At 39.2% G+C, this 15696-nt stretch overlaps 1 protein-coding gene across 5 annotated transcripts in view; it reads left to right on the plus strand.

Annotated features, from left to right (window-relative positions):
• The first annotated feature begins 5710 nt into the window (after positions 1-5710).
• The window catches only part of ERC2 (ELKS/RAB6-interacting/CAST family member 2), a 394496-nt gene continuing 384510 nt past the window's right edge, over positions 5711-15696 (plus strand). For 2 of the 5 annotated variants that reach the window (XR_014854746.1, XM_085072716.1), the window contains exons 1-2: positions 5711-6019; positions 10400-10517. The gene's annotated coding sequence lies outside the window, so the exon portion shown is untranslated. Of the gene's footprint in view, positions 6020-10178; positions 10518-15696 lie in introns of those variants that run through there. The other 3 variants (XR_014854748.1, XR_014854749.1, XR_014854747.1) reach the window with 2 other exon arrangements.

Here is a 15696-nt window from a genome sequence, read left to right on the forward strand (position 1 = left end):
AGATTTTAAAATGCTATTCTGATCTACTGTAAATGTATCCAGTTAACTTTATGTCAGCACTCTAAAGATAAGAATTGTTCCTTTTTTTCTAGAGAGATATGTATTTAATATAAACAATAATTTAGATATGTGCTTACTCAAATTATTACTAACAAGCTAGTTGAAACAGGAAATAAATAATTTGGGAAATACAAAAATAGCTCAGAAGTATCCTTACTGTGTTCCTGTAAAGTGTGATTGTATCGGGAGAGCAGCAGAGGGAACAGCATAAGAAAATGGAAATAACATTTCAGAAAATTTACATTTTTTTTTATAGCTTCCCTTCAAAATCAGACCATGAAAAAGACCATATCTTATGAAAAGGGGGCTTAAAATGTTGAGAGATTCGGTATTTTAAATGAATGAATTTTCAGTTTATGTTTCTACAATAAAAAATAGCACTGACAGTGCTATAATAGTGCTAGAATATCTAGGAAACAGTTAATCTGGTTTTGAGCACAGGAACTGTGCAGCCTTAGGACACTGGTTCACCTTGGGTTCTGCTGTAAGGAGAAAATACCAGTCTCAGGGATAATACTGTATCCTAAATTCCATCAAAACCTGACTACCAGAGGTGATTGGTCCAGGCATCATCATCCCTGTGCTTGAAGTGCTGACCATAGGTGGATCTGGACTAATAAAAATTACTTCATCAGTGACTCGGTAGCTTTCACTTGTTCTTTCAGTATCCAGTCTGTAATCACAGCCGTAATTCCATTGCAACACAGAGTTTTTTTCTTCTACAAATAAAAATTCTGATTGCAGTACTTTCTTCTGATCTTTCCCCCACCTCTCTTACTCATTTTTTCCATAGTTTATGCTCCTCTACTTGCATATGTCTTAGTCATTTCTACACCTCTGAAAGTGTTCTACGTTCCAAGCTGATCTGCCAAACGCAGCCCTAAGATCCACGCTAATTACATGGGTGGGTTTGGTGACCACAGCTGAAATTTCAAATGGCAATATGCAGATCTTGAATATTTTCTGTTCTATATCAGAACTGCATGATTTTGGAACACCTCAGTTTGAGTTTCAGTAGCATACAGAATTTGTCTTTTAATAACTTAGTGTAGGAGAACTGCAGTACCCCAACCGTCTGCTTTCTGCTGAACTCTCTGAAGCAGCCAATTTTGTCTCCCAGAACGTGGCTGCTGCACATGCTGGGTGCTGATTGCAAGCATTATCTTAAGAGAATCACTTCTCAATATTTAGAAACATGACTCTTCTTTCAAAGGCATGCTTTTGGGCTTTTATACCCCTGCTGGCTTCATCTCACCAGGAGCTACCTGTCAGATACCCTCCTGCACTTCCACAGCTGCCTTTGCTGCTGCATTGTGTTTATCAAACTGGGAGGAAGCAGAGGACTATAAAAAATCAACAACGTGCAGCTTCTTAGGAGGCAAAGAAAGTAGCCTGGCAAGAAAAAGAAAACCTGTGCTATAGTGCAACCAGTGTCTGAGAAAGGCCTGAAGGCGAGATTCAGAGCCTTTGGGCACCCTAATCTGCTTTGCAGAGAGCTCATGGAAACTGAACGCAGGCAGGAGCCCTGCAGGAAAGAGCATAACCAGAACGTTTGTGTCAGGCATTTTCCCTTGCCTACCAACCTTTTATGTTGGCAGGTGTGACAGGAAATTCAGAAATGAGTGCGCTTGGCAGGCAGTATTAGAGGTCCTGGAGATCTGGAGGGGTTTATGTGCTCACAACCTGAACTCACCTTACGCTCCTGAGTACCTGCTGCTACACCAAACTAAATCCTTTGTAAGCCTGATCTTCTTTCTTCACTTGTGTTCCTTATAATACATTGTGAATCACCATAATCTCTGCTCTGTAATGATATCACAGAAGTAAAGTGCTATTTCACTCAATTAATAGAATTGTAAGTTATGAATTAAATAACTGCCAAGATACAAAATACTTTGTTTTCTCTTGTTATGTACCCATCTTCTCATTAAACACCACAAAGTAATTTTCCTTAGATTACCTTTTATTTCTAAATTAACCTTTTTGTCTGTCAAGCACAGGCCATGGAAATGTTTAGGATCCTAAAATTGCAACTGAACCTTAACACCAAAACCATGAATCCAATTAGCTGCATGAAAGCAGCAGGCAAAATATTTCCAGTGAGATAAGGTTTGTGCAGAGGTAATATGTTTTCTTAGACCAATTGCTGTAGCTGCAAAATATTTCTGCCAATTTTCACATGTACTCCTCTTCACAGCTGCCTGGTCAAGGTGTTAAAAAAAAAAACTCATGAAGGAAATAAAAAGATATTTTTGAAAATTGAAAGTACATTTAAATAAGGAGCAGAGAAATTTAAGTAAGTGTAAATAAGATTCAGGGAAATGTTATTTAAAATACTGCTGCTGTTACGTCTGCCTCCTGTTTTATCCCGAGGTCTCTGGTTCCTAATTCATATTAAAGATGGTCATATGCAGCTCTCATACAGCAGTAGCAGCACAGTCTGCTCAGGGATCAAGAAATCATGCCCTATATTGTAGTCTGATCTTTCATGGTTTATAAAAATCTTTTTTACTGAGCTATACTCAAGTGATTAATGCATTTATCCTTCCCTTCACAGTGGCTGCTGCTGTACCATATGGTTTGCCTGTCTCTCTTGTGCTATACATATTTGCTTTCTGATTGCCCTGAAGATTTCAGAATAAATTCAGTGCAGCATGGCAAAATACTACTTTACCCAACATGAAAAATCTTTTTGTTTAGAGCCAATAGTTCACTTGTATATAGGTGTCTGACATTCTGAAGGAGTAAAAAATGGAAATAAGCTGCATTTGTGAGGTTTTCCATTGCTTTTCTCTTACCTTATCTGTGGCTGATAAATATAGGGAAATTTTGCATTGCTATTTCTTCCTCTAGCTTGTACTTTAAAAAAAAGAATTTTATCAATACTTCTGTTTGTTTCTATTGCCTGGCTTTTTCTGGGAGTTCTAAATCTGCTTCTCATCACTCCTATATTGCTTCAGCATAGATGATGGTTTTCTTCTGCTTTTTTTCCCATCTGCCAAAAGAATACTTGATACCAATGGATTGACAGGAGCATACGTTTCTTCACCCTTAAAGGTGAGTGAAGGATAGAGTAACAATTGTTTATAGGCTTCATTTTTCTTCCTGTGTTTTCAGGTGTGTAATTTTTCAGCTAATTCAAATAAGCTTTCTTCCCAAGATTATGTCTAAATGGGCAGAAAAATTATGGGGAAATTAAAGTTGCTATGGTATATTAAATCCATAACCAGAACTGGTTGGAGACAGCCCCCCAAATGGTTATTTATTTCCACCAAGCTTAAAGTTTGACATTTTCCTTCTGTGTTTTTGTTTGTTGTTTTTCAATTTGACTCTCCCATTAAAGTCAATTAAACATTAAGCAAGTTCACAAAAATGGACAAAGGAAATTAGTAATAGTCACACATACGGATTTTTTTCCTCTGAACAATACTTTATCAAGTGATATCAGAAAAAAAAATCCTTCAATTTCCAAGAACTTTATTACAAGATCCACCTTCTCCTTCATGGCACAGTCACACCTCAGGCACAGTCATGCTCACAAATTGCACACACTGAGTCTTGCAGTCCACTAGAAATAGAAGTGCCAGACTGGCAAGGAGGAATTCCTGTACTTTAGCAGCCATTTTGTACCCAGCTGTAGGGAAATATTATATAACGCCAAGCTGACAATTAAACATATTTCTCTATTTTAATTTGCAAGCCCTCTTTTTTTTTCTTTTTCTATATAGATTAATAAAGAAATTAAAAGTCATCAGTTGAATTTAATGTCAACCCTCATTATTTGTAATACATAAGTTCTTCTGTTACAATGTGTGGCTGTGTTTCTATCACTGACATCACAAATTGCTCTTAGTCAGAAAGATAATTAACAAACTTTATGAGTAGAATAGGATGTAAAAGTGGGATTGGAGCAATGAAGAAAGCGGAAACTCTCAGGGGAGGAATGCAAAAGAGGCACTACCAAGTTGATTCCTGGATCTAAATGCCCCTGAGGAAAGCAATCATCAATACTGAAGTAGGTTTTTGTTAAAGGCACATTTCAAGTTCTGAGGGGAACTTATTCACTGGATGCTTTTGTAGTCAGAGAATCAACCAGAGAGAAGGAGCTTCACCTACAGTTACATCTCTGCTAGTAAATCAATCACGTTCAGGAAAGCACTTGGCATAGAAACTGAGCTGTTGAATTGTTAGAACAATCATGCTTTGGACTAGACACACTCCCTCCATCCCAGTTCTCAGCCATGTTTTGGAAGCTGGCATGTAGTCCCAACAGGAATTCTATATGGGAATATGCTATTTTGAGAGCCGAGAGAGTCCAGAGGCATAAATCAAGATAATGCTAAGCCATTTCTTCTTTATGCCAGAGAGTTGTTCTATAAAAATTTAATTACATGTGCTAACATTCATATAGTTTACAGGGCTGGTTCTAAGTGACAAAAATAAAAATACCATTATCTCTTTTTATTTCTAGAATTAGTAAGATAAGGGGACATAACTTCTTGAAGTCAGATTCTCAAGTAGTGGGCAAGTTTGGTCAAAGGTAGGAGAAGTCCTGATATTTCACAAAGTCAGACTGGTAGATGATTGTCACAGAAATACTGACAAAAGTATATTTTAAAACCTATATTTAACCTTTCTTCAATTTTAAAGACCAGAACTTAAGTATTCAGAATTGCTTGTGCTATTTGTTATTCTGTGTCATAGCACTGACAATCGCAATGACAAAATGGAAATCCAATGTTTATGAGATCCTGTTGTGAGTAAAATGGGACAATGAAGTTAAGATTACTTCAGTGAAGATTATGGAGTATGTGACAACTGTCTGGGTACTGAAATGAAGGATTCCTTAGCTAGCCTTAGATTGTACAAGAAGCAAAAGCAACATTAGTAAAGATAGAAATCTAACATTATTGTGTTTTCTAGATTGTTACTCTTGCGTAGTACCACTAAAGCTTTGCATGAACCACAAAAGCAGGAAAAATGTTTTTTTTCTTAAAGGCTCTGGGACTTTGTAGTGAAGAAGATTTCAAGACTGAGACAACCTGAATCTCTGTATTACAGATTTTTTACTGGGGAGCTTGTGGAGGTTTTTTTTCATATTTTCAAGCAGAAATACCAAGGAGGAGTACTAGTAGATGTGTAAAACCACCTATAAAACCAACTTGTAAATTGTTTCATATAGAACTGTGTACTTTGTGTAATCCTGTGAAGTACTATGAAGTGGATATAATGTGTTACCCTCTCAAAACAGTCTAGAAATTGTCTTCAGCATGTCTATATAGAGTAAGAGATGGATGTCGTCTTATTAGAAATATAACATTGGTGTGAACCTCACACCTGCTGTGCAATGTCAGTTATTAGCTAATGAGTAACATTTGTGGGAGCTGGAGTTGCCATCCATTATCAGGTGTTTTGTATTTCTTGTTATTCTGTTGGACAAGCAGCTCCTCAACAGAATCCACAATGAGCACAAAGCAGGGAAGCAGCTGTGGATTTATTGTCCATTTTGAAGCAGCCATACAAGGCTACTTGTTTTGAATAATTTTCATATTGTTCCTTAAGTTCGTTGATCTAATAGCACCCTACTCGCTGTAGAAATTTGGTTCCACTTGGGGACTACTCTGGTGGATGGAGTTTAGCTCCCCCAGCTGAGGCACTTTGGTTCTGCCCAAGTCCTTCCAGCAGGTGATTGGGATTAAGGCAGCACCTCAGTACTCAGCTGGTGACAATTGGAGGAGATTGTGCTGCTGATAAAAGGTTCCCTCACTGAATAACTGTGCTGCAGCTCTGCTGAGAAAAGGTGATGTGCTGGGGGTGAATAGCTCTGCAATTCTAATATTTGTACTCGCCAGCTTTGCTGTAGAGGTTGAGTATGTAAGGAGATCTCTGTTTTCTGCTACCAGATAACTGAGAGGAGAACCTCAGCTGCCTTCAGATGAAGTGCCTCGTGTTGACACTTGTAAGTAAAAGTTTTAGTATCTAGATTTACTTTTCAGGGGTGAGGTTGGTGTTTGAAAGCTTAATCCTTACTGAAAAGTCAGTAAGACTTCAGCTCTGATGTGTCTAAAGTGATTTAAAAGAAAAATTAAGCCAACATCTAACAATTTACTAGTCAGTGCTCATTTAGCAGCATTTCTGTACAATAGTCACTGTGTATATTCCTATGTACAATAGTGGTAGCAGTATTACTGTGTTTCCAACCAGGAAAATAAAGGACCATTGATAACATTTAAAATGTGAAACCTAATTCAAGGTGTTTAAGCTACATTTACTACATCTTATTAGAAGTCTCTGGAGTTTTAATTTTCTGAAGAAATATTTTTAATTCTCTGAAATACATTGTAGAGTTGATGCAAAAGTTAATAACTAGCCCTTTTTTAAGATGTGATGGCTATAGAACTGCTAGATGGGTAATTTTTCTATTAAATGATTCTATTATTTTTCTTTTATTTGCAGCTATGATATTAACAGTCTGTGCTAGAATAGTTTTATTTCTGTCCTTGGTTGGTTTTTTTTTTGTTTGTTTGTTTTTTCCATTATAATACATTATAATGAATTCCTCAATAGCATATTGTGTGTTCAGGTATATCCAAATAACACTTTTCTGTCCTCTGTAAAGCATGTGATCATATAAATTAAAAATAAATAAGCTATACTAATGAATTTTAAAACCAAGACGACAGACTTGGGTGATCTGTTGTGGGGCAAGTAAAAGCAAAAGCTTAACATGTAGTGGAAACTATTTTGTAATTCAATTTGACATGTATTTGTAGGTGAGTATCTAAACTTATAAAGAGACAAGAGCAGTCTATAAGCTTAACTTAGTCTATCAGCATAACTTATAAGTGCACTGCCTCTGTAGACTAGACTGATAGGACCTCATTCTGAAATCAACAGAAAACTGAAATTCATTTCATCTATTTTGTTTGTTTGGAGCTTTTTGTTTCTTTTGGGTCAAGTGCTTACTCAAAGTCTGATCACCATATCATTTAAAGGCAGGGCTTTTTTTTTTTTTTTGAGTTCTGTAACCTTCAGTGTAAATCCAGTAGCACTAGGGAAGCTACTATTCATGGAGGAATACAGCAGGGTCAGGTTCAGTGAAGGAAGCTGGAATGCATTTTCCTGGGCTTTTAAAGCACACACCTGCAGTTGCTTGCTAGTAATTATGCAGCAGGGACTAAGCTTTATTTCCATTTGTATTTCTGTTTTTAAAAAACGTAAGCACTAAATAACATCCATGTTCACCAAAATATGAAAGGGAGCTAGCTGCTGCTGAAGTGTTAGTACCACAGGTGAGAAGAAAGATTTGGGAAGTATGAAGGGATGCACAGGAACTGAAGATAATGAGTAACATTATATGCTATTTTGAATTATTTCTACTCAGAGTAACTATACAGAAAAGTTGTAATAAGTATGTTTTATACTCTTCTATTTCCAAAGTCAGTATAGCATAGACTGAGGAAAATAAGAGACATGAAAATTTGTATTTCATATGTCCTTTACTTGGCTAGGGCCTAATGTGGGCTCACTGAACTAAGAAAGAATTTTGCCATTAATTTCAGTGGGGTTTTCACAGCTGCTGATGTGAAAGCAGAAAGGACTGTGAATATACTGCATTTTTAAGGTAGAAAACAAATAAACTGGAGTCTGCTAGCCAAAAATCTATTTGAAGATACGAACTGTTGACAAGTGCAAACATTAGATATGGCATCTTATCATATAAATAGTGGTTTAAGTTTTACAACAGACTGCTTTCCTCTAACAGTTGGCTGAAAGAAATGTCTAGTAATTAATGGGAACCTCTTACAATAAAAAAAAAGTGGTAGCTTACGTATATGATCTGGCTCTTTTTGTGCTTAATGGCACTCACCTGCATCATGGCACCAAGGACAACACAGATGGTCCTGTGATTAGACTGAAATGAGATCTGTCATCAGCTGCAAAGGAGTCAGCCTTAAGTACACACTATTGTTATTATCCTACCCTTTGGATTTGGATTCCAGCATTGTCTTGAATCTAAGGAATGAATATTATTGAAGGGTTTGGATTATGTGACCCTGAGGTTCTTTGCATGGATGTTGTTTCTACTAATACAATAAGTAGATTAGCTGTAAAATTCTGATTACTTTTCCCCTTCTCTTGAACGGCACATTCTTCCAGCAACTCTTCTTGAGTACAGTTTGGCAAAATACTTTTTCCCACCAAGCTCTACAATGGTCTACCCACAGCGGGTACATTCTGTTCTCTGGCACTGGTAACCCCAACAGTCCCCCGCAGAGGGTCTGGTGCTCTGAGATGGGCTTGGATTAATTCTGCTACAAAGTTCATTGAATGATAGCAAACTTAATTCATTGCAATGTTGTTGTAGCCTTATGGCAGCTCCTCTGTCTTCCCACAGTGATTATTCCTTGGAAAGAGATACTTAGGCTACTGGTCTTCTGTCAGAATGCTTCTGGCTTTTGCTGGCTATCACAAGGCCCTCAGTCTTTGCCAGTGAATGAGTCACAAAAAAAGATAAGGCAGAACCTGATGTTCCTTGTCTTTTCATATAGACAGGGACGGTGTGACACGTTGTTTAAAAAACTGTCAGCAGCTGACACCACTTAGAACAAAAGTCCTGTCATCATTAACAGTACTGAGACAGAATTGGATTTAGCAATATTGAGACAGGTCTGTAAGAGATTCTTATTTTAGGCGGAATCCAAATTAAGGGCTAAACTGAAAATGGACACTTCCTGTGCTTTGAAGCATTCAGTGTAGTGACCCACATTTTATAGTGCTTATCCATTTTCTTACAGATGCAGACTTGCTAACTCTTGAGGAATACTTTGTTTGCTTTTCAGATTGAGTGAAATTATTTGTATACAAAATCACGTCCCTTCTTGTCAATTTCTCCAGGAACAGATTTTCTCTGTCCATATTTTTCATGGTTTTGTAACTATTTTAACAGAAACGTCTTCAAGTAAATGTGCAGGCTTAAAAGCAACTGAAGTTTGTGTTTTAATCATGGTTTATTCAATTACTTTGAACTCAAAATAATATTTGCCCTCTACTGTAATTATAGCTAAGGTAGGTGGGTACTGTGAGTGTGTCCCTTTCTTGGAGAAATACAAACCTGCTATACTCGTGCTGGGAATGGCATTCTAGCCTCTCTGAATAAATATTTGTGACAGCCAATTATTTCAACTGGCTTTGGATAATTCAGATACAGCAATAAAGGGAATTTATTTTAAATTATAATTTTAAATGTGATTGTTGAAATCAATTTGATTTGACATAGTTTTTAATAATAATTCCATAAAAGTTGTTCTTTTCAGTAATGTTTAATAGTGGTATTTATAGGTGCATATGTGGACAAGAGAGAAATAAAATGGAGATTATAGTAAAGCAACTACAGATCTGAAATTGTTCCTAAAATCATTGTTGCTGCAATGAGATCAAGAAGAGGCGGATAAAATGTTTGTGAAATTTTGTGTAGGGTGAGGTATGAAGGGGCATTGAAGCTGAAGACCAAGAGTGATTACTTATAATTGTGTACTGAGCAATTAAAGGAAAAAAAAAGAGGGAAAAATAGAAGTGGGACAAATCCTGCTTTCTTAGGATAAGAAGCCAGTGATATTTATAGAAGTTTCTCTCACCCCGCCTTAGTAAAAGCAATAAAATCTCAGGAAAAAATTTTAATGCAGTTTTCTTATGAAAAAGGCTTCCAGGCTGTGTATAGCAGCTAATCTGTGCTTTTCCTTATGCCTACTGCTTTTGAAAAATACAAAAAAATATGGATGTCATTTTAATTTCTTTTACACTTAAGCCAAAACACAGATTCAAATTTCTTTTTTTTCCCCCCCTGTTTATGTATACATACGAATATAGTAATGGATTTTAAGCCATCATGTTCTGAAGCACCTGCCTCCAAACATCTTTGGCCTTCGGTGAGCAGGGGGCGAGAAAGCAGTTTTGCCTCTGCAGTTTTACGCAGCCATAGGTGTATTTTTAGGCTGTTTCCCAGTGAGTAACGCACTCGCAGCCGCTCGCTGGGTGGGACTGGAAGCCGCGGGCAGCCGATGAATGGCCAGAGCCGAGCGCTCGCAGAATCACGGGCTGCGGTGCGTGTGCTGCTGCTGCTGCTGCTGCTGCTGCTGCCGCCCCCGGCGGCTCCGAGCCGCGCCGCTGGAGCCCCGGCTCCTCGGGAATGCTGGGAATGTTGAGTCAGGGACTGGCAACCCAGACAGCCGGGCTCGCAGCTGACTGAGGGAGACTCGCTGAGGGACGGCAAGACGAGGGACAGGGGCACACGAGCCTCCCCCGACTGCAGCAGGTTCCTTCTCTTCACCCCCGGCAGGTATTCCGCGGCTCCGGCTCTCCCTGCTGCCTCCTTCCTCCGCGCAAACGGGATGTCAGCGAAACGTGATGTTGTAAAATCCATGTGAGGACGAAAGACGGATGCAATGATTTGAAAGGTGAGAAGCTTAAACAAGAATATGGCTGGAATATATGACTGTAAATTTATTGCGATTAAGGAAATTGCTGTGTATAGCTTTTTACAACTATCTGGGAGCTGCATCTGGAGATGAATTTGCAGAATAGGCTTTTTATATTGCTTTGGAAATACGTTGTAATAAATGGGACCGAGTGCACATCTTATTCTGGTAACAGAGTGCCTCTCCCTACAGAATCGTCAACCAGAAACCTCTCTTGCAATTTCTATTAAAAGCAGCCATAGGACTCTGATTTTTTTAATTTTTTTTCTTTTTTTTTTGTGCCCAATTATTATTGCTAAAGTTTTCTAGAATAGAATTGATAAGCTTTAGAAATTACTAGCTTTATACCTAAATAATGGATAATGTTTGGTGTTTTAAAAACTGTGTCAGGAAAAAGGTGAGAGATTTCTGTTCCCTTCTAGTGGCTGGCAAATGGAAACAGAAGCTAACAGGATATTATTTTTCAGTTATATAATTAATGAATACTTACCGGGGTCCCTCATTTATGATGGTTTAATTTTGTTTAAAAAAAGATAATTTTAGGCTGGACAAGTGATGGATGTGATGCATGTGATAAAATCCACGCCCATGTTCACCAAGGATGCATACATATTTTTCTGGGAGCACTACAGTAGTAATTTGATGGAGAAGGATTTTTTTTTTTTATTAGTGTGTGATTGATTTCTAGGCGGCTACCTGCTAAGCCTTGTGATGGATGGATGGGAATCTACTCCCTTAGCGGCGAATTGCTCTTTCCCGGTGATGGACACGCCGGCCCACCACTGGCATTGGCAGACACAGGCTCGTTGCACACCAGCGCGGCCAATAAGTGCAGCCAAGGGGAGGGCAAATCCTACTTGCCAGGGTTAGTTTTCTGGTCGGCTTTCTAAATCAGTGGTTTCACTCATCTATCTGCGCGTTCGGGATTTGTTTTTATTTCCATTCCCGTGCCCCCAGCCCCACGTGCTGCCCAGGGCTGCTGTCGATCGCGGCCCTTGCCGGCAGCCGCGCCGGGCGCAGGCCCCGCTCCGGGTGCCCCTCCTCGGAGGGCGGGGAAGGCAGGGAGGGAGGTTCCCCTTCATCGAGTCGCTTCTCCCCCGGCAATTGGTTTCCCCGTGGCCGAGACAAGGATGGAGCAGGTCCGCCGTGTCCGCCCTGCCCTGCCCTGCGGGGGGATGCTGGAGATGTGCGGCCGCCCTCCTCCCTGCTCCTTCCTTCCCCGGGGATGGCAGAGCCGCACAGCCCGGATTGGGGGCGCGGGCAGAATCCTCCTGCGGCCCTTCCAGCCCCGGAATCCTCCAGCGGACTGTCCTCCCAGGCTCTCCGTTCGGCAGCGAGGGCTGAGGCAGCCCGGCTCCCCGCCCGCGGCTGTGTCGGCGCTGCACGTCCCCACGGGGACCCCAAAGCAGTCCCTCTGCCGGGGGGAATTCCTTGGATTCTCCCCATGGAAAGGCGGGGGATGGCGAGCGCGCCCACAGCGTAGGTGAAGGAAACACCAGCCATAAAAACTCAGCAGCGGCAGAGCGAGCGAAGCTCCCGCAGCCGCAATCCCCTCACGGTCGCATCTGCTGGAGCATTACCCGATTCTTCCTGTCCCCGAATAGGAGGAGGAAAAGGGCCCTTCTAGGGTCTGCTTTTTCACACCCAGAGTGTGTAATGGTAAATGAATCTAGTTCCCTTAAGGAATATGTTTCTGGGGAAAGCTTTGTCAGTTTCTTAGTGGAAGAAACTTACTGTCCAAGCCTTGGCTTCGTGGGTGATTGTGTGAAAGTAACTCCACATCTCAGTGCCTTAAAAGCAGCCTTTTCACAACTGTTATTTTGTTTGAAAGCTCTGTGTAAAATGGCTTTCAAAGGCATCAAGGTGAGTTAGCATTTTCACTTTTCTTGGAGGAACCTGGGAGGCTTTCAGAGCCTCAGAGAGGCTTTCCGCCCAGAGAGTGAAAGGAAGGTAATTTCTTCTTGCAAAGGTTTATTGAGGTAATGGCAGTCCCTGGGGTTGATGTGTGTCCAGCCCAGGTTGACACTAGATGTTTGAGCTGTGGAGAAACCCTGTGCTGTGTCTGTTGAGCACACCCAGGGCGGGGTAGATCTATCTTCCAGTTAAGAACTGACAAATTTCTCATTTAGTGTTTGGGTGCCTGATAATGCTCCTTGTCCTCTCTCCTGTGGTTTGGCAGCAGTTGGAGGAGACCCCTCTTGCCACCCCTCTTATCCCGTGGGTGGTTCAACTCCACTGATCCACTGGCAGTCAGATTCTGGGGGATGGCAGTGTGAGATCCATTGGCCATGCTGGTCCCTGCTGCTGTTCCTTGCCTGCTCTGAAGGCTGTAGAAAGGTGTGGGCCTTATTCTGAACAGCCAAACACCAGAAGGACATGTTAAACCATTTTAGAATGTCAAATATATGTGCTGCTTAGAGAATTATCTATTCAGTATGTGTGTTTTTGTATAAGCATGCTCAAGGTGATATTTTTTCTTTTGCTTTAGAAAGATGATTTTTACTGCCCTTTGAAGGATGACTAAGAAAAAAGAGTGGGTTGTTCACCCCTCAAAGAGGCTGAGGCAACCAGCCTGTGTACCACTTCCAAAGACAACATATGTTCTCCCACCTGTATCTCTTAGGGTGTTTATCGTATTTTTATCCACCATGATGCATTTATCTGTTTAATTTAGTTTTTAATATGGAGAACCTTAGTTAGACCCACCTAGGAAATATTGCTCTGGTACTGATTTCTTTTTCTTTTAAAATTTTTGCAATGTGACCCCTCTTATCTGTGATATTATATTTGTTTGGTTTAGGATTGTGTTAAATTATTTTTGTGATTTAAGTCTTAGTTTTGGAATGATTTCATACATACTTAGCAATGAAGAGCTTGTTCCAATTCATTTAAATTTTGCAACACTAACACTAGTTTATATTTTTGACTAAGTCCTGGCAAAAGGGTAAGATCTATTTGAAAGTAAAAGGACTTTATAATTTCTTTTTGAGGGTCATAGTTGGTCAAGGGAGAGCTAAGAAATGAAATTCTGAACATGAACTGTGTAGTGCTGCTTCTTCTGAGTGATACTTTCACGTTAGGAAAATACAAAGGCATATCAGCAGAAACATCAATTAAATCTTTTTCTGGAACATTTTGTTTTTAATTAGTCACTTTTTAAAGATGTAAAGTATTTTATAAAAATAAACATTCTTACAGTCTTTTTGAACTCAATTGAGATGGATTTATTTTGGTTTGTTATTGCTTGTATGCAAGATGTAAAAAAACCCACCAACCTGTTTCCTTGAAAAACAGCAGTTGACTACTTGTGGAGGTCCAAGGAAGTTTATAAGCATGAATATCCAATGTTTGTATAAGAAAAGGTATGTCTGATGAATTAGCCTTGTGGTATTTAAATTTCGTTGTTGCTTTCTTGGCTGTTGATCTCAGGGAGTTATGATTTATTTAGTGATAGTGGCTTTTGGATTCCAAGCCTTGGAATATCTTAAGTAGCCAGGTTTTGTTTTGGAGTAATGGCAACAATTAGGAACAGCAACCACATCTCTTTTCAGAGAACAGTCTGTCAGGTGCTGAGCTCTGCCAAAGAAGAGAGGAGTAAAAATGTTTTAGCACTTCTCTGGATAAGGCTCTGTTTCTGTTCACAGAAACCTGGAATTCCTTTATGATATTAGAAATGTAATGGACAGGTTACATGTTGGCAAAGTTGTATGTCACTGTGGTTCCTTCACTTTAAAATGAGAATAAGGGAGATTTGTAGAGTTGGATTTTCTGTGCTTTTAAGAAAGCAGAAGCAATGTGTCTAAGAATTTGAGGTGTATGTCAGTTTCAAGTTGTGATTGGAAGTGTGGGAGTCTTTGACATTTTGGATGTTTAGCAAAGCCTGAGCTTTTCTGTGAAAATTTTGAAAGGGGATACTTGCTTTCTAGATTTTCTTAGAATGAGTTTTTAATATAATCTTGCAGACTGGCATTCACTGGAAATGCCTCAGGCTAGTTAACTTGTGGCTTCCTTAATGACCACTGTACTTTTTATTTAGTTAAAATGCCCCATTTTTAGCAAATACTGATTTTTTTTTTTTAAATTTTTTTTTCATGCTTCTCACTGCTTGGCCTGCTCATTATCCTATCCCTCTAACTGAAGTCACAGTGCAGATGTAGAACCTAGCAGCTAAATTCTACAAAAATTGAAAATTGAAAGATTTTCCACGTGATTTAACTCTAAAATGTATCTCAAATTGTGTGGGAAAATGTTATGGGACATTGAATGGAGGAAAAGGATTGATGAAAGTGGTGTATATATAAAAATAAATTGTATAGGTATGTGTGAAAATGACGTGCTGTAGTTTCTGGAAGTACTGTGGAGTTTGGGTGGGAAGTCACTAAAGAAAGCACTGTCTAAAATGATTTTCTTAGTTGGATATAATGTGCAATTTATTTTGAAGGAAGTGAAAGAAATGTAACAGAACTCTCTGCCATTTCTGAATTTAGTCCAAAAGTGTATTTTGCACAGAGTATTGGCAATATGTGGGGCAGTTTCCCTCCAGGTAAATAGCTCAGATCACCTAGAATGCTGACTAATGGGACATCATCTTCTCCATGCATTGAGAGGTTAACAGAAAATGCTTTGGAACCTTCATTCCAACTCCTAATGGAGTTGCTGTGTCCATACTTGTGCTTACACTGTTTGGTGTGTATTTGGATTGTTTCATTGCACGACTTGGAGACTGTCGTACTTGAATTCTCAGGAACTGAGTTTTCTTTGTCAAGTATGAGTTGAGTCCTGTTGGAAATTTTGCTGATGCTTCTTCAGTTTTCAGTCTTTTATCTTTTATCTAAGCACTTTTCATGGTCAGTAAAATTAATTTACTGGTAATCTGCTAAGATATATATTTCATTATCTCTTGGTGCATGCAATGTCTGTGTTATTTAATTACTTTATAAAACAGCACTTCTCTGAGTTACTTCTGTGGTGGTGAGGATTTTGACTTTAACAGTTTTCTGTAGTGCATTCTTTTCCACAAAATATATTGCTGAAATACAGTTCTTATCACTTATGTTCTTTGAACAATTCATGTTAGTGGACAAATATGACCTGGTAAATAAAGCAACATTTTTTGTTGATCTATGTCCAATAATAGTGGAAGAAATGGGTGCTCTCA

The sequence above is a fragment of the Lichenostomus cassidix genome, chromosome 12 (assembly GCF_008360975.1).
Source record: "Lichenostomus cassidix isolate B80296 chromosome 12, HeHo_3.0, whole genome shotgun sequence".
Classification (NCBI taxonomy): domain Eukaryota; kingdom Metazoa; phylum Chordata; class Aves; order Passeriformes; family Meliphagidae; genus Lichenostomus; species Lichenostomus cassidix.